General features: G+C 37.9%; 1 non-coding gene across 1 annotated transcript; it reads right to left on the minus strand.

The window, feature by feature from the left end:
* Positions 1–204: 204 nt before the first annotated feature.
* LOC141682318 (small nucleolar RNA R71) lies at positions 205–311 on the minus strand. Its single transcript, XR_012559719.1, has one exon. It is a non-coding gene; the product is annotated as a small nucleolar RNA R71 (small nucleolar RNA).
* Between the last annotated feature and the right edge of the window lie 22,118 nt (positions 312–22,429).

Here is a 22,429-nt window from a genome sequence, read left to right on the forward strand (position 1 = left end):
CACATCAAGGATTTTATCGAGATCTGCGATACTTTCAAGTTCAATGGAGTTTTTGAATATGCTATAAAGCTTAGGCTTTTCCCATTCTCTCTAAGGGAGAAAGCTAAGTGCTGGTTACATTCTCTACCAGCAGGTTCTATCACCAAATGGGAGGATCTTGCTAAGAAGTTTCTAACTAAATTATTCCCTATGGTGAAGACAGCTGTAATCAGGAATGCTCTTACTCAATTTGTGTAGCAATCTGGAGAATCTTTGTGTGAGTCTTGGGATCGCTACAAGGAGATGCTTAGGAAGTGTCCTCATCATGGCATGCCTGACTGGATGATCACAAATTGTTACTACAATTGTTTGGGCACACAGTCTAGACCCATGCTCGATGCAACGTCAGGTGGAGACTTATGGGCCAAAAGCTACGATGAAGCTTATGAGTTGATTGAGCTAATGGCTGCTAATGAATACTATAACACAACTCAGAGAATGCCTCAGGGCAAGGTAGAAGGAGTTCTGGAAGTGGATACAGCTTCTGCTATAGATGTTCAACTTCAAGCTTTGACGATGAAAGTGAATTCTTTGGCTAATTATGGAGTTAATTAGATCATAAGTGTTTGTGAGCTGTGTGCAGGTGCACATGAGATTGAGCATTGTGCTATTTCTAGTGAATCAGCTCAGTTTGTGAGCAACTTTTAGAGGTCACAGCAGCTAGCTCCAGCCACTTATCATCCCAACAACCGCAATCATCCTAACTTCAGCTAAAGCAACAATCAGAATGCGGTACAACAACCTTATCAGCAATATGCAGCAAAGCAATATAACCCTCCTAGTTTTCAACAACCGCAATATGCACCAAGGCAACAACTCCAACTTCAGCAACTACCACAACTTAATATAAAAATTGAATTGGAGGAGTTGAAACTCATCTGCAAGAGCCAAGCGATTTCTATCAAGACTCTGGAGAATCAAATTGGGCAGATTGCCAATGCTTTGTTGAATCGATAACCTGGTACACTCCCTAGTGACACAGAAGTTCCAGGAAAGAGGGAAGCAAAAGAGCAGGTTAAGGCAATTACATTAAGGTCTAGAAAGGTTGTGAATCCCAAAAAATCTCAAGATCCAGAATCTGAAGTTATGGCTTAAAAAGATGTGCAGAAGGAAGCAGAGGTGGAACCAAGGAAGAAATATGTTGTCAACACTCCTCCAGAGGGTAATACGGGGGAAAAACAGGTCTATCCTCTACCTCATTTTCCTAAGAGGCTACAGAAGCAAAAGTTGGATGAGCAATTTGCTAAGTTCTTGGAAGTTTTCAAGAAACTTCATATCAACATACCTTTCGCTGAAGCTCTTGAACAAATGCCAAGCTATGCGAAGTTCATGAATGGTATTCTCTCTCGGAAAGTGAAGCTCGATGACTTAGAGATCATTGCTCTTACGGAGGAATGTAGTGTTGTGCTGCAACAGAAGTTGCCTCCGAAGCTTAAAGATCTTGGAAGGTTCATTATTCCTTGTACCATCAGAAAATTGTCATTCGACAAGTGCTTATGTGATTTGGGAGCTAGTATCAATCTGATGCCTTTGTCTATCTTCAAAAAGTTGGGTTTACCTGATCTAAAGCCTACATATATGTCCTTGTAGTTGGCCGATCACTTTATTACATATCCACGAGGCATTGTGGAGGATGTTTTGGTCAAAGTGGACAAACTCATCTTTCCTGCTGACTTTGTAATTCTTGATTTCGAGGAGGATAGAAGATTCCCATAATCTTGGGAAGATCTTTCTTGGAAACTGGCCAAACCTTGATTGATGTGTAAAGAATTTCAGGATCAGGATGTGACCTTTAATGTTTTTAATGCCACAAAATTCTTTACTGATGAAGAAGAGTGCTTTAAGGTAGAATTGGTCGAATTTGTGGTTACTTCAGAACTTGATCAAATGCTAAAGACTGATGCCTTAAAGAAAGCCTTAATGGGGGATTCAGATAGTGAAGATGACGAAAGTGCTGAGCAATTACAGTATTTGAATTCTTCTTCTTGGAAGCACAGGCTGGAAATGCCTTTTGAATCTCTTGGATTGGAAGAGCTGAAAAATTCTCCCAAGCGCCTCAAGACATCTATTGAGGAAGCTGCTACACTCGAGCTTAAACATTTTCCTGAACATTTGAGGTATGCGTTTTTAGGTGATGCATCAACTTTTCCTGTTATTATTGCATCTGACCTCTTAGGTAGTGATGAGGAAAAGCTCTTAAGAATTCTGAGAGAGTTTAAATCGGCAATTGGATGGACTATAGGAGATATCAGGAATCAGCCCTTCTTATTGCATGTATAAAATTCTGCTAGAAGAAGGAAGCAAGCTGACTATTGAGCAATAAAGGAGGCTAAATCCGATCATGAAAGAGGTTGTGAAGAAGGAAATTCTCAAGTGGCTAGATGCGGGCATCATTTATCCCAATTCTGACAGTTCTTGGGTGAGCTCAGTTCAGTGTGTGCCGAAGAAAGGAGGCATCACCGTGGTTGCTAATGAGAAGAATGAGCTCATTCCTAATCGAACAGTCACGGGGTGGAGAGTTTGCATGGATTACAGGAAGCTAAACAAGGCCACAAGGAAAGATCACTTCCCTCTTCCTTTTATTGATCAAATACTTGACAGGTTGGCTGGGCATTAGTACTACTATCTTCTGGATGGCTATTCGGGTTATAATCAGATTTGCATTGCTCCAGAAGATCAGGAAAAGACTAACTTCACTTGTCCTTTTGGTACTTTTGCCTTCAGAAGAGTTTCTTTTGGGTTATGTGGTGTACCATCCACATTTCAGAGATGCATAATGGTTATCTCTCTAATATGATTGGAAATAATGTAGAAGTGTTCATGCATGACTTCTCTGTCTTTGGAACTTCTTATGATGAATGCTTGCACAATCTTGGTTTACTGCTGAAAAGGTGCGTTGAGACCAATCTGGTTCTCAATTGGGAGAAATGTCACTTTATGGTGCAACCGGGCATCATTCTTGGGCACAAAGTCTCTAGTAAAGGTATTGAGGTGGACAAAGCCAAGGTGAGGGTCATTAAAAACCTTCCCCCGCCAATTTATGTTAAGTGAATTCGCAGTTTTCTTGGTCATGCGGGTTTCTATCGGCATTTTATCAAGGACTTCTCTAAAATTTCGAAGCCGATATGCAATTTTCTAGAGAAAGATGCCCCTTTCAAGTTTGATGACGAGTGCCTAGCTGATTTTGAGAGCTTAAAGAAGAGCTTGATCACGACACCAATCATAACTGCACCTGATTGGAATGAGCCGTTTGAAATGATGTGTGATGCAGGTGATTATGCAGTTGGAGCAGTTTTTGGGCAAAGAAAGAAAAAATATTTCATGTGGCCTACTATGCTAGTAAGACCCTCAATGGTGCACAACTGAACTACACTACTACGGAGAAAGAACTATTGGCCATTATCTACGGTTTTGAGAAGTTATGATCTTATTTGCTTGGGACGAAGGTGACAGTTTTCACTGATCACGCTGTTATTCACTATCTTGTCTCGAAAAAGGACTCAAAGCCTAGATTGATTCGATTAGTTCTTTTACTTCAGGAGTTTGAGTTGGAGATTAAGGATAGAAAAGGTATTGAGAAACAAGTTGCGGATCATCTCTCTCGTTTAAAAGATCCAGGTACAACTTCATAGGATAAGTCATTGATAAATGAGTCTTTTCCCGATGAGCAGTTATTTGGGGTGCAAGCAGAAGAACCGTGGTTCGCAGATATTGTGAACTACCTTGTGAGCAACGTTATGCCTCCAGACTTGATTTATGCTCAAAGGAAGAAGTTTCTTCATGAAGTGAAGTGGTACATGTGGGATGACTATTTTTGTTTCAGCAAGGAGTTGACCAAATTATCAGGAGACGTATTCTGTACAGCGAAACGGGGGGAATCTTATGAGACTGCCATTCGAGTGTAAATGGAGGCCACTATGGTGGAGAAAAGATAGCAGCTCGTATCCTTCAAGCAGGATTCTTCTGGAAAACTTTTTTAAGGATGCGCATCAGTTCATTTTAAAATGTGATCGACGTTAGCGTGTTGGTAATATGTCAAAGAAGGATGAAATGCCTCTTAATGTGCTTTTTGAGGTTGAGGTATTCGATGTTTGGGGAATTGACTTTATGGGGCCATTTGTCTCATGTTGCAATAATCAGTATATCTTGTTGGTGGTCGACTATGTGTCGAAATGGGTGGAACTTAAAGCTTTACCGATAAATAATGCGAAGGTAGTGATCAATTTTCTTCACAGCAGATATTCACAAGATTTGGAACTCCAAGAGTCATAATTAGTGACGAGGAATAGTATTTCTGCAAACCCAAGTTCACTGCTATGATGCAGATATATAATGTGAATCATCACATTGCTATAGCCTACCATCCTCAGACTAATGGTCAAGCTGAGGTATCTAACATAGAGATCAAGCGCAATTTAAAAAAAGTTATGTGTCCATCGAGGAAAGATTGGTCTTTGAAGCTGGATGAAGCTGGGGCATATCGAACAACATTCAAGACCCTGTTAGGCATGTCACCATTTCAGTTGGCTTATGGTAAAGTATGTCATTTGCATGTGGAGCTAGAGCACAAGGTATATTGGGCTTTGAAAAAACTGGACTTTGATCTGACAGCAGCTGGTAAGAAAATGATGCTTCAATTGAATGAACTCGACGAGTTCCGACTTCAATCGTATGAGAACAACAAAATGTATAAGGAAAAAGTCAAGAGGTGGCACGATAGGGGTCTAGTGCTCAAATCATTTGTGCCGGGGTAACAAGTTCTTTTGTTCAACTCTCGTCTTCGTCTTTTTCCTGGAAAATTGAAGTCGAGATGGTCAAGGCCGTTTGTTGTCAAAATTGTGTTTCCACATGGAGTGGTGGAGATTTTTGAGAATGATCCAGGCCAAGCATTTAAGGTAAATGAACAGCGTTTGAAGCATTACTATGGGGATATGGTAAATCGTGAAGTGGTTAGTGTCGTTTTCTTGGCAACTTGATCTCGAAAATCTACATCAAGCTAATGACGTAAACCAAGTGCTTCTTGGGAGGAAACCCAAGCTTGTTGTACATTAGTAGGTAAGAAAAGCAGAAAGGAGGAAGAAAATTGAACAAAACATAAAAAAAATCAATAAACAAAATCAGTTTTTTTTCTAGAAGCACGGCGCGCCCGTGCCAGGAAGCGGGGTGGCCGTGCTGAAACTACAGTAGCACGGTGCGCCCGTGCTGGGAAGCAGGGCGGCTGCGCTGTATGAATAGAAGCACGACGCGCCCACGCAGCCTGGCGGGGCGGCCGTGTTGACCACCTGGAAAAGAAAAAAAATCAGAAAAACAAAATTTTACACCCAGCCAAAATTCCTTCTTTCCACTACCATATTTCCTCCAAATCAATTTCAATCACCCCATTACTCCCACAATTCCCATAATCAATTCCCACTTCTATTGCAAAACTAATTCTTCAGTATCTATTTATACATACACTTCCATACATCCTTCTTCACCTTATTTTATTCTCTCAAACACTAAATCTCTCTACAACATATCTCTTTTCTCACTTTATCAATCCCAATGGCATCCAAGAGAGCCCGATGTCAAGACAGCAGCAGCACTGCCCCCGCCACTATCAACTTTTTGAGTATTTGTGGTTCGAGGCCTCGATTTCTGACTCCGGAGGCTGAAGCGGAGTATACTAGGTTGTTGATTCTAGAGATGATTCTGGAGATCGGTTGGATTTCTTTCTGTGAGGCACCTACGGCTGTGCCTATGAGTGTTGTTCATGAGTTTTATGCGAACGCGAAGGCGGAGAAGAATGGGTATTCGGTGGTGCGGGGGTTCACAATGGACTACACCCCGGAGGTGATTCGCAGGGTGATCAACCAGCCCGAGAGACAGCTGACTCAGGAGGATTATAATGCTAAGACGGGGGATGATTTTGATTTGGATCTTATCGTGGCTACGTTGTGTGTCTCGAAGACACATTGGAAGTTCAATAGGGGTTCGAGCGACTATGCCAACTTCCCCGCTTCATGTATGAACAGGTTTACACGTGTTTCGAACGCTTTTATTTGTGCAAAGATTATGCCTTCATCGCATGTGCATGATGTCACTGTGGATCGTACGAGGTTGTTTTGGGGGATCTTACAGGGAGATTATGTGGATCTCGGTTCTTTGATTCATAAGGGTATCTTGAGGTTTTTGCGTGGGAGCACTACGGGGTCTATCCCTTATGCTTTGATTCTGACCAAGCTTTGTGTAGCGGTGGGTGTTCATTGGCCCGCACACGAGCAACTTCAGTTACCGAGCGACCCCATTGACAGTTCCACGCTCTCGAGCATGCAAGAGTGGTATGATGGAAAGGCTGAGGAGAAGGGGCTTGGTTACACATATGATCACTTGTCGGGTGGACAGCCGGCTGATCAGACATATGCTGGTGGTGATTCTCAGGCACGCAGAGCACCATGGAGGCATCAGACTGGTGATCCTAGTTCTTTGCAGCAGGAAGCCGAGGATAGTGCTGGTTTGGGTTCGGCGTAGTATAGGCATTTATCGAGGCGGATGGATGCGATGTACGAGTCGCATAGTAGGTTTGCACATGATCTCACCCTTGCATTGGGAACAGCTTTCAAGGCCACAGGAGTTGACATTCACTGGCCAGTTTTTGGTGAGGATGTTATGTACTTGCCTCTTGACACTCCACCCGTAGAGGGTGATGATGGTTCTTTTTCTGAGTAGGTATGCCTTGATTCCTTACTATTACCTTCACTGAGGACAGTGAAAATTTTAAGTTTGGGGGTGATAGTTAAGGAATATTTATGTGTGAGCCCATATAGATGCATATTCATGATAGTTTATTTCATATAGTTTGCATATTTGTCATGTAGTTTTTGTTTTTGTTTTTGTTATGCGTATTTGTTATCATGTTAGTATGTTGCATATAGTTGCATTTGTATTATAACATGATCACTTAGGTTAATTTACCGATTGATTTGTGATGTTGATGCGAGTGTAGTGATGTCGTAAATAGGAATGTTAAGACCTATTGAATTGAGTTGCATGCTAGAAACAAAGAATTTTTTTACTAAGTCTTATAGGTTGCTTGAGTGTTAGATCATGATCATGGTTTGTTTGTTTGTCGAGGTTTAATCACTTGTTTATGTCTAGAATGAATGATATTCTCTTTGTGGTGAAATAACATGGATTTTTAAAATTTGGAGAAAAATATTGGATTTCAATGCTAGTTGTGGCTAGGCGTCAAATGGCTAGTAGCCGGCTCATATTTATATGAGTAGTGTAGGGTTGAGTGAGATGGAGCGAAATGCACTCGCTCATAAATTGAAAAAAAAAGAAAAAAATAGAAAAAATATAGAAAAAAAGAAAAATATGTGTTATGCATAATTGATCATGAGTGGGCTCTTTAATACTCGAGTTATTAAGTTGTAGGGGACTTTGTGCCTAGTGATCTAAGGCTTTTATAGTCTGGGATCCACTAACCTAACGCTCGCTACATGGGTATTATTGTATAAGTCTTTTGTGGACCTCACTCATCACACGATCAAATAAGCATATATGTGTTTGATTTATGTTAGGAATAAAAGCATGGATCCGTGTATAACTCCGATAAAATTGAAGTGTTGTCAGTCATTTTGAGTTTATCATTTTTTCTGTTTATAACCTTGTGATTGCCTTGATGAGTGGTGAGTTATGATTATTGATCTAGTATCGAGAGTATATTTTCTAAGCAATTTCACACACGCACGTTTCTATCTTGTGAGTTGATTTATGGGATTTGATTGAACTTGTGCGAATAATTGCATTCATTGAGATGTTGCTTATTGATTGGTTTAGTTATTCTTAGGGGATCGTTGCATTCATGTAGCTGTATTCATGCATTTTATTTCTTGCTTTTGAGTCTGTTATGCTTGAGGACAAGCATCTTTCAAGTTTGGGGCTGTGTTAAGTGGCATTTATATCCATTTAGAATGCTTCGTAAAGGCTAGAATTGGTGTTTTATACTCAAGTTATTTGTGTATTTGATGTGTTTTTGTAGTGTTTTGCATTTCAGGGCATAGACAGGAAGAAGAGCTGGAAATTGCGTGATATATGCTTGAAAGAGTGTGAGGATGAAGTCTTGGTCAAGTGCGCGAAGAAACCATCAAGAGAAGGCAAAAAAATAAAGAAAATAAATATTTTTTCCAGTAGCTCAGCGCAACCGCGCTACACTTGGGAGTATGGAACGGGCGCGCCGGATCCCAGGTTGGCTGCTCCAGGTCATTTTTCCAAAATTATGTTTCTAATCGAATACTGATATGCTGGACTTCTGGACGATTTGGGCTGGGAGAAGACCTAATAGCACAAATTCAACAAAGGAGAAGAAGAGCTTGTTTTACTTATGATTCTTTGATTGAGTTGTAATCTTGGATGCTCGTTTTCTTTATTGTTGAACCTATTACATTTATTTACGTACTTTGTGATTTTATTCAGTTTATAAAGACCTTGTTTATTATCATGCTTTCTTTGGAACCCATGATGATGATGAGTTCGGTTATGAACTAATCGTTATCGTGGGGTTCTAACGGATTTACTTATGGATTTTAATAGTTAATTTGTTTCAATATCTTGGTGTGTGGTGATTGATTGATATCCTAGTATTGGTTGTGCTTATTCGTCTTATGTGCGTAGCTAATATATACGATAGCATGATAATCTCTATTGAAGCGACAGTGAATATAAAGATTTAGAACTTGCCATGTTAGCATAGCTTCATGTATTTATTATGCATGATTCATAAACCATCTTACTTGCCCTATGTAATCACAATAGATAACTTGTTCATTAAACCTTTATGTTGTCAAATTCTATAGACATATAGGGACTCAACATATTTGGTGTCTATTCAGCTTCTATCTCTTTTGTGGATGTTTGGTAGTAGGTTATTCGTGCAATGAAAGTTGGCGATTACTAGTTTCGTGTTATCTGATTAGTTGTCATCACCATTGTATGCTAAGATTAAGAACAATAACTTTGAATAAAGTATTTAATGAAGTTAGAATCCCATGTTTGCCTCATATTGTATATCAACCCTTTTAATCTCTTAGTATTTGCATGTTAGTTAATTCTTAGTTATAAACTATCTCACTTTATTATTCGTCTTAGCGTTGAGCGATAGCCATATCATTGTTGCATAAGTGCATTAATATTAAATTAACCAAAAGAGTCTCTGTGGGAAGCAACTAGAAAGAATTCTATATTAATTGCGAACGCGTATACTTGCGTGAATTTTAGCTCGTGTTTTCATCTTAACACTTTGGTTAGCCTACTGACTTCCTCAGTAGCTGCAACCATGCTAGTGTGTATATGAAACATCTCTACACTCATCTTCTCCACAGTCTCCTTATATTGACTAGCATTTAAATCAATAATGGTTTGAGTTGGTACCTCTGATTTTGATGTGGATGCTTCTCCATGCTCAAAATCCATTAGTGCATAGTTTTCAACTTCTTCATCATCATCATCATTGTCAGTATCATTCCAACTATTTCCTTCTACATTATAGGCTTTTCCAGATTGTTTCTTTAAGAGAGCTTCATACTTTGCTTCCAGTTCCAAGTAAGATTTATCCTTCTTCACCTTTTTGGGCTTTCTGTATATAGTAGCAAAGTGACCCAACTCATCACAGTTGAAGCACCTTATCTTTGATCTGTCCACATATCATATTTTGTAGCCAGCTTTGCTAGCTGAATTGTACTGAGCTTTTGGTTTCCAATTGTTGCTGTTGGAAGATTGTCCCTTGCTTTTGAAAAACCTGGGCTTCTTGACTCTTATGTTGGAAAATTTCCTAGCTAAGTAATCCATGGATTGATAAATTTCATTTAGCTCATCCCGGGTGTAATATTCATCTTCCTCCAGCTCTAGTACAACTTGCTTCTGAGGTCCTTTGTTCTTTTGTTCTATACATTGAATAACTGGGACTTGATTGTCTTGCTCATATTCACTTTCTTCTCTTTAATTTGCAATCAAAGCAATGGAACCATCAATAACATGTCCATGGTGTGCTTTCAATGAATTTCTTTGCAGCATTTCAAGTTCATAAGTTTTCAAGATTCCATATAGAACTTCCAAAGTCATTTTGCTTAGCTCTCTTCCTTCTCTTATGGCTGATATCTTCTGTTCAAGATGGTCAGGAAGGGCTAGCAGAAACTTTAGGTTAACCTCATCAGCTTCATAATATTTATCATGTAGCTGCAAGTCATTTATCAATTTGTTGAACCTTTCAAAAACTTTAGTAATTCCTTCTTTTGGATTAGCCATAAACCCCTCATACTGAGAAACTAGAATCCTCCTTTGGTTTGACCTAACTTCCTCTGTTCCTTCACAAAAGATCTCTATTTTCTCCCAGATCTATTGTTTGTGTCACAATTGACAATGTTATTTTACATTACATTGTCAAGTGACTCTATTAAAACCAGCTGCAGGCCACTATCTAGAGAGACCTTCTCTTTTTCAGGTTCAGTATTATTCTGAAGGATCATTATGAGCATAATGTGCTGGAATAACCATGTCTCCATCCGTAGATTCTTCAACTCTTACCATGGGGGTGAAAGGCCCATCATTGAGGATCTGAATATACAATGGGTTGGCCATTCTTATGAACAACATCATTTTCTTTTTCCATAATGTGTAGTTAGATCTGTTAAAGGTAGGGATCTTGATACTGCTAAGCTTCTGTGTATTCATTCTTCCAAGATCTTTAATCTGGTTACTTTCAGATTTAGCTCTAATACCACTTGTTAGGAAATGAATAAAATACAAGTGGGGTGAATGTGTTTTGGATTATTTTTTTTAACCTTTTTGAACTGTTATGGAAGTGGTGAACAAAGTAGTCTAACTTGTAGATATAATATGTTTAACAAGAATAATAAAGCATGCACATGAACACACTATCTTCAAAACTCACTTAATTTTATATTAAAATCAAGTATGTCTTGCTACAAATTTTCGGGTTCTTTGTTGATAAAGAACTCAGCTTCTCTCTTGAGAGTTACAAAATTTTCTAGATCTATTTTGTTATAACATAAACAAAGCATCCAATGTTTACTTTATATAATAATAACCACTAGTTTTACACAAAATGTAATAGCATGTACCAAAACCTACTTTAAGATAACCAAATCTTTTTATTTCTGGCTTGGAGTATCTTTGCAAATCGTGCATGTCCGTGACTTTACTTTGTCAGTTAATCTTGGACTTTGATCTTGAACTCCTAAAACTGCTTTTATAGACTTTTCAAATCAGTGATTGATTTGTTTGTTGATTGATAATCTTGGATATTTAACTGGTCTGCATTTTGTACTTTGAGTTTTATATCAAGATCTCCAGTTTGTTATATAGAGAACTCGACATCTCGATAAGTATAATGACGTATCGAGATCTCTTAGTTCTCTACAAGTGGTTTGACTTGTCGAGGTCTCTGAGTTCTCTATAAGTGAACTTGTCTTGTCGAGGATTCCAAACTTCTGCATATAGAATTGCCTTGTCGATATCTCTGAGATCTCTAATGAGAAAATTAACTTGTCGATATCTCCAATCTTCATATCTTCATTTTGACTTGTCAATATCTCTGAGTTCTCGAATGCAGGATTGACTTGTTGATATCTTTAATCTTCATATTCTCATTTGGCTTGTCGATATATCTGCGACATTTCGATAAGCTATTCTTGACTTCTCGATAAGCCATTTTGGAGTTCTCGGATGACTTCTCTATATCACTTGATATGTGACTTGTAGATTTCTTGAATTAGAATATTTTTCCCAAAATAGATTTATTCAACTCCAAACTTCTTCACAATGTCTCTGAGGCATGATCTTCTTCCAGAGTTTATTCTTAGGCTTGAGACTGTTTACAGAAAAATACTCCAGTCTAATCTATTGACACTTTTACAGACTCAAGTAACACAATACACAATGTAAACTTAGATTATCATACACTGAAAGGCATATGTCATAGCCTACTCGTTTATTCGAGTATTTAACTCAACTCAAATAAGAATGTAATAAGTAAATAGTGGATCAAGCATCAGAGAGATCTCACAAAGTAACATCTGTCAAAGGATAAAGAAACATTGTTCATCTGCAGACTTGAAGATTCACTGGAAGAAGTTCAAGAATTTGATCATGCCTCAGTGATATAAATCAAGATCGTGGATTTAATCAAGTGACAGAGATCTCGTCAAGGTATCATTTATTACAAGGATTCAATCAGAACAACAAAGTCAAGACATGAAGAAACGTCACGAAAGTTAGTCACTCATGAACCAGACAGTACATCGAGTGTCAGCATTGAAGTGACGGAATTGATTCATAAGTCTCAAAGATTGTCTGAAGAATGGATGCTGCTCAGGGTTAGTATTAATTCTCTATTAATTAATTAAGTCATATAATTTAATTAATAAAATAAATTAACTCTGCAAGGATTAATTTATTGATTAATTGAATTAAATTGATTAATTAATTTAGAATTAATTTCAAGGATTTTCAGAATATTAATTGATTAAAATCTGTGATAATTCTGAAAAGACAACTGATTGTACTAGTATGACAATCGGTATGACAATTGATAGTCATACCGAATGTCTTGCAAATTCGGTTGATTGTTTTAATAGAATTTTCAATTAGATTAAAATCAATTAAGTATTCAGAAAAACAATTTCAATTGTACTACAATGACAATCGGTATGACAATCAATAGTCATACCGAAAGTCTTGCTAGTTCATTTTAATTGTCTTCCTAGCTCTAACAGATTGTCTCACCGAAAGTCATTCAAGCTCAAATAGATTGTCACACCAGTTCAACAACTTCGGCTGTGATTGTTTAAAAGAAGCAGAAGACAATATCAACAATAATTCATTCAGCAAAAAGAAAAAGAGCAGCTAATACAGAACAAGAAAAAACATAGCAGAACAAAAGAGAAAATATTTCATCCTTCTTCTGTTTATTCAAGATCATAATTTTCTAGATTGTAATGTTAAATCTAATCAACTAGAAATACTTATCTTGTTCTTGTATATCAATCTAGCGGATTAAAATCCCTAGAACTTAATCTCAAATCGCTTTTTAGCATTTGATCTTTTAATTACAAAAATAGAAAAAGTTCATGTCGAATTTATTCTAATTTTGTAATAATTGATTTGAGATTAATCCCTTGTAATCGATACCGTAGTTGTAACACCTTTCAAGTTTAATAAAAGTTTTATTTAACTTGAATTTTGTTTCACAATTTTATTCCGCATTTTATTCGACGAAACGGTATTGTTTGCATTCAACCCCCCTTCTACAAACAAATTGGGACCTAACAATTGGTATCAGAGCCTTCTGATTAACGTACAAATCAAGATCCTAGACCTTTGTGTTTCTTTCACTTCTTGAATTTTTATTCACTCAAAAATTCATAATGACTACACAAAAAGTTGGAACCGTTAAAATTCCACTTTTCGATAAAGAAAATTATGTGATGTGGAAGAAGAAGATGCTACTGTTTTTACAGGTTGCTAATCCCAAATATTTGCAAGTGTTGAAGAAGGGTCCAAAGATTCCTATGGTTATTGAACCAGAGGTAATAGAGAATGATGTGGTGATCACCAAAGCGAGAACTTATGTGAAGGATCCTGAGGACTTCTCTCCTGCTGAAATAGAAGAAGCTTCCCTGGATGCTAGCCTTCAATTAATCTTAGTAGATTCCCTTAATCCCCTAATGAACAGACATGTGATGAATTGTAAAGATTCTAAACATATCTGGGAAACTATTGAGATTATTAATGAAGGCACAGAGGAAGTTAGGGAGAACAAACTAGAAATCCTAACCTCTGAGTATGAATACTTTAAATCCAATCCAGGAGAAGGAATCACTGAAGTGTTTGAGAGGTACAATGCATTGATCAATAACCTGAATATTAATGGTAAATACTATTCCATCAGGGAGGTCAACAAAAAGTTCCTTTTGACACTGCCAACTCATCTCGAACATAGAATCACTGCCATACGAGAAGCAAGAGATCTGAGTGAGATTTCTTTGGAAAGGCTCTATGGTGTGTTAAAGACTTATGAGTTGGAGCAGATTCAGCAGAAGGAGGTTTACGGGAAAGGAAGGGTGGTCAGCACGTCTACTGCTCTGGTAGCTGATGAACAACTACAACAACAACCACTATATCAACAACAATCTCAACAGTCAGACAGAATGGTACAGTCTTCCAAGGTTGAAGACAATGTTATAGTAGCAGAATTTGATTCTCCTACTACCAATCAATCAGGAGATGATTATTATTCCTTGGAAGAACTGGAGCAATTGGAGGATGAGTCAATGGCCCTGATTGTCAAGAGATTCTCAAATGTCAGATTCAAAAGGAATCCCAAGTTCAAGTACAAGTCCAACTACAACAGATTCCAGAAAGGTGGATCTTCATCCTCTAACACCAGCAGTGGTGGGTATAAAACAGGGATGGTTGATCGAAGCACCATCCGATGCTTCAACTGTAATGAGTTGGGACACTTTGCCACAGAATGCAGAAAGCCAAAACAGGCAAGGAAGAACTCTTATGATTCTAATCAGAAGAGTAAATCTGAAAGGGCGTACCTGGCAAAGGGAAGAAGTTGGGATGATACTGACAGTGAAGATGAAGAAGTTGGGAATCTTGCTCTCATGGCTAGTGATGCAAGCACCTCATCGTCAAGAAAAGAGGTAAAACTTTCTGATGCTGAAATGGTTTATCATCTAAGAGGTAACTTAGATTGTGCTCGTCGTGATAATGAATTGTTAAATCAACAAATCAAAGACCTTGAGAAAGAGGTCAATGAATTAAGACTTGTGCACATTAATCAAGATAAACTTAAAGACCAAGTATCTTTTCTAGAGAATAGAGTTGACTGTTATAGACAACTCGAAACTATTCTCAAAGACAAGATCACCGGTCTTGAGGCTAAGGTTAAAGCTTACTTTAATTCTTGTTCGAAGTCCAAAGAGTTTTACAATAAGCAAGCTGTTAATCAAACACATGGAATAGGTTATGATTACAATGCTGCTATTGGAAAATTAGGCATAAACTCCCCTCCTCATGTATGTGCTAAAGGCAGGGAAGTACCACATGTGCTTAAGGGTGTTGATGAACCCCTCTATAAGGAATCAATTGCTGAACCATTTGATGAGACCTCTTTTATTATTCAAGAAGAAATTCGTGCTGAAGATAATGCTAATGGGAAAACTGTCTCCAAGTCAAGTGTGTCAAAAGTTCCAGTCAAGGTTGTGAAAGCAACTGAGACTAACTCAGACACACATGAGTTGGATAGCACAAATGCCATGTCCACCATGCATAAGTTGCCTATTGTTAATCCTTCTCATAAAGCATGTGGTGTTCCTGATTGTATGTCTTGTGCTTTTAATCTGTTGTTTGCTTATTTTAATGGTAAGCATGCTTCTAATGATAAGACTACTCCTCGTCAGCATGTGAATAATAGAAAGCATGATAGGTCTAAGACTGCTAGTCCTCCTAAAGTTAGAAAGGAGACATTTGTGCCTAAGCCTAAACATAAATCTGATAAGGCTGTTTTAAAGGTCAAATGTTCAGTCATTGAGAATGTTGAGAATAGTGAAATTAAGAATGTTGTTTTGCCTGATAAAGGCCAATTTTACAAGTATGCCGGACCCAGCCAAGCTTGGGTTCCGAAGAAGTTCTAATCCATTTGTATTGCAGGGCATTAAACAGGTACAACCGGTAGTGTGGATTCTTGACAGTGGATCGTCAAGACATATGACCGGAGATAGAGCCCTGCTATCAAATGTGGTTGAGAAAGCTGGCCCAGTGGTTACCTTTGGAGATAACAGCAAAGGTTTAACGGAGGGATATGGCTGTTTGCAAGCTGGAAATGTTATCATTGAAAATGTATATCTTGTGCAAGGACTTGAACACAATCTGCTTAGCATTAGTCAGTTCTGTGACAACGGCTACAATGTTTTATTCGACAAGCTGAAGTGTCAGATTCTGCACAAGAAAAGTGAAAAACCCTCTTTAATGGGAATACGGAAAGGAAATCTGTTCGTGGCCGACATGAACTCTGGAAGCAATCTTGAAGTCAATTGTTTCTATGCAAAAGCATCGTCAAATGAAAGTTGGCTATGGCACAAGAGACTTTCCCATCTCAATTTCAAGACAATGAATTCTCTTGTCAAAAGAGAATTGGTAAGAGGTCTGCCTCAGCTGGAATTCTCTCCAGAAGGACTATGTGAGGCTTGCCAGAAAGGAAAGTCAAAGAAAGCAAGTCACAAAGGCACTGACACATCTTCCATAACTGGTGTTCTGCAATTATTGCACATGGATTTATTTGGACCAGTTAATATCCTTTCTATGTCAAAGAAGTGTTACTGTCTTGTGATAGTTGATGACTATTCCAAGTATACGTGGGTTTTATTTCTTCACTCTAAGGATGAAACACCACAAGTTGTGATTGATCATATCAAGATGATTGAGTTAGATTCTAACGTCCCTGTTAGAGCAATAAGGTCAGATAATGGAACAGAATTCAAGAATGCACTTCTAAATGGATTCTGTACAGACAAAGGGATTACCAGACAATTTTCAGCTCCTAGAACCCCTCAGCAAAATGGAGTGGTAGAAAGGAAGAATCGTACATTGATTGAAGCTGCAAGAACGATGTTAAATGAATCAGGTCTTCCAATGTACTTTTGGGCTGAAGCTGTCAATACTGCATGTTATACTCAGAATCGAACTCTAATCAACAAAGACTTCATGAAAACTCCTTATGAGATTTTGAATGAACAAAAACCTTCTATCAAATACTTTCATGTATTTGGTGCCAGATGCTTCGTGCTCAAGGATGGAGATGATCGTCGTGGTAAGTTCGAGGCAAAGGCATATGAGGGTATTTTTGTTGGATATGGAAGAAGATCATATAGAGTGTATATCATTGATCAACACAAAGTAACTGAAAGTGTCAATGTTACTTTTGATGACACTAAACTCCCTAGTATCCAAACTGAAGATCCTTCTGAGAAACTGAAGTTTGATGATACGTCAGATTCAGAATCAGAACATGGTCAAGAACCTGAGGTTGTTGCTGTTGAAGAACCTGTTAATCCTGATAATACTCAAGGTAATAGTGATGGAAACTCTGGAAACAATGGAGATACCACTGCTACTGACGGAGAATCTTCAAGTCAACATGGCAACAACTCAGGGGGAGATGCTGAAGGATCATCTAGTAGGACACAACATCACAATGAATTTCAAGGCGAATCATCAAGATCAAATCTTCCAAGACAGACAGTCTGGAATAAAGCTCACCCTTTTGAGTTGATTATTGGTGATCCAGATGTTGGAGTCAGAACTAGACGTGCTACTCAAAATGAGTGTCTGTTCTCAGGATTTCTTTCTGAGATAGAACCTAAGAAAATTGAAGAAGCACTAACTGATCCAGATTGGGTGATTGCTATGCAAGATGAACTCAATCAGTTTGAAAGTCAACAAGTCTGGAAACTGGTACCTAGGCCTGTACACAAGAAAGCTGTTGGTACAAGATGGGTATTCAGGAATAAACTAGATGAAGATGGTGTGGTTACAAGAAACAAGGCAAGACTGGTAGCTAAAGGGTATTCTCAAGCTGAAGGTATTGATTATGATGAAACCTATGCTCCAGTGGCTAGACTTGAGGCCATCAGGATATTTCTGGCATTCGCAGCATTTTCAAACTTTAAAGTTTATCAAATGGATGTCAAGAGCGCCTTTCTGAATGGAAAGCTGGATGAAGAGGTATATGTAGAGCAACCTCCTGGTTTTGAAGATCCAGATCATATGGATTTTGTCTTCTTTCTTTTCAAGGCTATCTATGGGCTAAAACAGTCACCAAGAAAATGGTATGACACTCTCTCTGAATTTCTTATTGAAAATAGCTTTATTAGAGGTGTCATAGACAAAACTCTCTTTTCTAAAAAACATAAGAATGATACTATATTAGTCCAAGTCTATGTGGATGATATAATATTTGGGTCTACTAATGATAATCTCTGTAAGAGATTTGCTAAGTTAATGCACAGCAAGTTTGAAATGAGCATGATGGGAGAGCTGAAGTTCTTTCTTGGATTACAAGTAAATCAAAGGTTAGATGGAACATTTATTTGTCAATCCAAGTATCTCAAGGAACTCCTCAAAAAGTACAATCTAGAGGATTCTGCATCAGCAAGGACTCCATCAACTACAGCTGTCAAGCTTGGACCATGTGAAAACTCCATTAAGGTAGATGTCACAAGCTACAGAGGTATGATTGGCTCGTTACTCTATCTTACTGCAAGTAGACCAGATATTATGTATGCTACATGCCTATGTGCAAGGTTCCAAGCGGATCCTAGAGATATTCATCTCGTTGCTGTTAAACGAATCTTAAGATATCTTAAGGGAACACCAAATCTAGGTATTTGGTACCCTAAAGAATCTGGTTTTAACCTTGTCGGATATACAGATTCAGATTATGCAGGAAGTGTTGTTGATAGAAAAAGCACCTCAGGAAGTTGTCAATTCTTAGGAAGCAGGCTAGTCTCATGGTACAGCAAGAAACAGCAAACAGTTTCCAACTCAACGGCCGAGGCTGAATATATTGCTGCTGGAAGCTGCTGTGCTCAGATCTTGTGGATTAGGAACCAACTACGAGACTATGGCTCTGTATTGAACAAGATTCCTATTTTATGTGACAACACCAGTGCAATAGCCATCACCAACAACCCTGTGCAGCACTCGAGGACAAAGCACATTGACATAAGGTATCATTTTATTAGAGAGCACGTCATGAATGGTACTGTTGAACTATTTTTTGTTCCAACAGAAGATCAAATAGCAGATATTTTCACTAAACCACTTGACGAATCCACATTTACCAGATTAGTTGGTAAATTGGGCATGTTAAATAGTTTTTGTGATTAAAATTAATTAATATCTGGAATCTGTTCTTAAATGAATTTACAAATGAATTTTTCATAAATGATAAATTCATTTGCAAATTTATTTTATCATTTTATCATATTTCTTGCTTATTTCTATGTAATATACATTATCTTATCTATGTTATTTACTCTACTTGTTAATTTAAAAATATCTCAGTTTTACTATTTCAGTTTTACTATTTTTGAAATGAAGGTTCAGTACTTAATTAGATGTCTGTACATATTCATTTTATTTTAATACTGCAAAGACTATCGGCAAGACAATTAAAATTGTCTTGCTGAAAATCATTTCAGTATTCATGTAAATATAAATATGTTAATAGTTATTTTATATTAATACTAGAAAGACTATCGGCAAGACAATTGAAATTGTCTTGCTGAAAATCATTTTAGTATATAATGATTGCTTATTTTAAAATATCAGATTAATTTTATAACTGGCAAGACAATCGGTAGGACTATTTATTGTCATGTCAGTAATAAAATTAATATCAGAATTATTTTGTACTGGTATGACAATCGGTATGACAATCCCGGATTGTCATACCAGCTGTTATATAAGGGTATTGCTGTATTGTTTTGAATCACTTTCAACCTAGCAGTTCATTTCTTAAAAATTCTAACAGTTTTCTCTCCTCTTTTACTCTCTTCTCTCTCCTCGAACAAGACAAACCAAATCAAAAAAAAAAAAAAAATCTGATTCATCTCTTTGCTCGAGTTTTTACTCAGCACACTTAATCATCACTTTGTGATATATACATACAAGTATATACATAAAGAAGTGCTGCTGAAATTTTCTTATTGCTCCTTCAAATTCCTTTTTTAATTTTAATTTCTTACTTGTGTCTTTTGGTGTATCAAAATTGTGCTTGTGAGTTAAGAATTTTAACGAGATACATTTCGGTCTAAATTTTTCGATTATAATTAATTTAATTCGAATTATTAAATTAATTTAATTAATTCGAATTTTCTTAATAATTATTCTTAAAATTCTGAAAAGCTTGTGTCTTATTATTATTCTTTAAAAATGGCTCTCAATTTCCAAATTGTCGCGCATAATCAAGTTGGTTATTTTAATCCGGAAAAATGTGATGTTGAAAAATTTAAGCCGTGGATTAGATTTTTAAATGATCATTCGATTGTTAGCTCTGCTATTAAATCAAATGTGATTTTAAACATCGATCTTCTTAGACTGATTTGCACAACTTCTACTGTGGCCGATGATTCAAAATCTTTTTCATTCACCATCGCAAACACACAGTATGTAGTTGATGAAACAGTCGTCAATCGTGCTTTAAATTTTCCACTAGACAATTTCTGTAATTTACCCTCTGAAAATGATATCACAAATTTTTTCTATGCCATTCACTATCAGGGGGTGATCAATTTAACCAAACTTTCTAAATCAAATTTGGTGTCTGAATGGGATATATTCTTCGATACACTTTCCAAAGTGTTTGCCAACTGCACAAAATCTAATTTTCATAACATTACTTCCACCCTGCAGTATATTGGTCTTGCGGTTGTTTTCAATCAAAGGATCAATTTTGGCAAACTACTTTTTCCCATTCTCCTGAGACGTCTAACTTCTGCTTTACGTGATCATTCTACAAATCGTAGGGTATCATGTTACTATGCTCGTTTTCTTATGCTCATAGCAGATCATCTACTCACCCCTGAACACAAATCACTTTTTGCTAACTCTGCTGTAACTGAACCCCCAACAGTTAGCAAAAAGATTTACACTCGCCAAGACACAACCTTCAAATTTATGCAAGTACCAGTACTTGTATCTGCTTTCATGGCCAATTATATTCCATTACCTATTTTTAATCTACCCGGCCATGAACAGCAACCTCAACCTCCAGTGGTACAAGCCACCCAGGCTCTTCCATTACAGGTAGTAACTCCTAACTCTCACTCTCTTCCTACTTCTGTTAACAGACCCTCAGTGGTTGATAGGGCTGACCATGAAGTTGTAGAACCACAGCTTCAATCCCAGGTCATAGAGCCAAACACAGAGTCTCATTCTATCTCACCCTCTCCCCCACTGTCAAAAATGTTACCCAGAAGATTATTAGGAAGTAGTACAATGTCATATTTGAGTGAACCCTCAGCTCTGCCTCCTCCTAAGAAAAGAAAAACCTATTCTGAGGCATCTGAAAGCCCATCCTTGTCCTCCCAACAGGACATGGACTGTGAAATGGCCAATGAACAGTTTCTAGAGGCATTCTCTCAACAGGATGCATCTATTGAAATTCGCCATCGGGCCATGGCATCCTGTACTGAGTCAAGCACAATTCCATTACTCACAATGGAACCATACACTTCCCCAGATAATACTCAGGACACCCAGCGAGGAGTGCACGTCGAGTCGGTTACAGTGCCTGCCATAGTTACGGCAGAAGAGCATTCACATGCTTCAGAGGGAAAATCTGACTCTCCGCCATCTTTAATAGAGTCATTTTCTCCCCTCCCAGATCCAACAACTCTGGCTCCCTTATGGGATTCTCCACTCGCAGATTTATCTGGAGAAAGTGGAGGGCAACTCGGTCAATCTATCCCTGAAGCAATTCAGACATCTATTCCAAAAGATTTGATAGCATTGACTGAGGATCGGGACTCGCGAATTCCCATTGCACCACCACTGACCTCTCTTGAAGAGGCTAGGGTGATTTTTAATGCAGGTACACAAGAACAGCAATTGGAAGACTCCTCACGAGCAATCATATTGAGAGAAACACATGCACGTGAGATGAGTGAACCAAACACGAGTGAACTTCAGGTGAGAGCACACACAGACACTGATACTGTCAACCTGTTAGCTCAGATTGCTGCCCTGAAAGAAGAACTTGCTAAAACTCAAGCTGAATCTCAAGCATTCAAAGCACAAGTGGTTGAACGGTCTTCTTCTTCCACCTCTGTCGACAATCAGCTTGCAATCATAAGGAATGACATCTCAGATTTAAAGACTACTGTAATACCAAAGCTCAATTCTATTCAAGACACTCCAAACTTATCAGCTGATGACATATCCAACTTCTGCTCCCTACATACAAGGATGACTTCTCTTGAAGACCTCGTTGAGATGAATCATTCACTAGACAACTCAAGATTTCTAAAGATCGAGACGGGCATGGAACATCTAAATGAAGGCATGAAGCACTTATATTACATGATCAAGAATTCTCACTGCCCTAATGAAGAACAAAGAGCTTATTTTGAAGGACCGTCTGGTGGAGGATCAGGCTCTGGAAGTGGTGGAGGTTTCAAAGGAAAGTCTGTAGAGGATCCCTCAACTAAGGGGGAGAAGAAAGGGAGTAGTTCCAAAGGGAAAGAAAAAGATACTTCTGCTGAAGATAAAGGAAAGGCTGATGATGCCTACTACAGTGGAGAACAGGATGACTTCGATATTT

The sequence above is a fragment of the Apium graveolens genome, chromosome 8, assembly GCF_009905375.1.
Source record: "Apium graveolens cultivar Ventura chromosome 8, ASM990537v1, whole genome shotgun sequence".
Taxonomy (NCBI): domain Eukaryota; kingdom Viridiplantae; phylum Streptophyta; class Magnoliopsida; order Apiales; family Apiaceae; genus Apium; species Apium graveolens.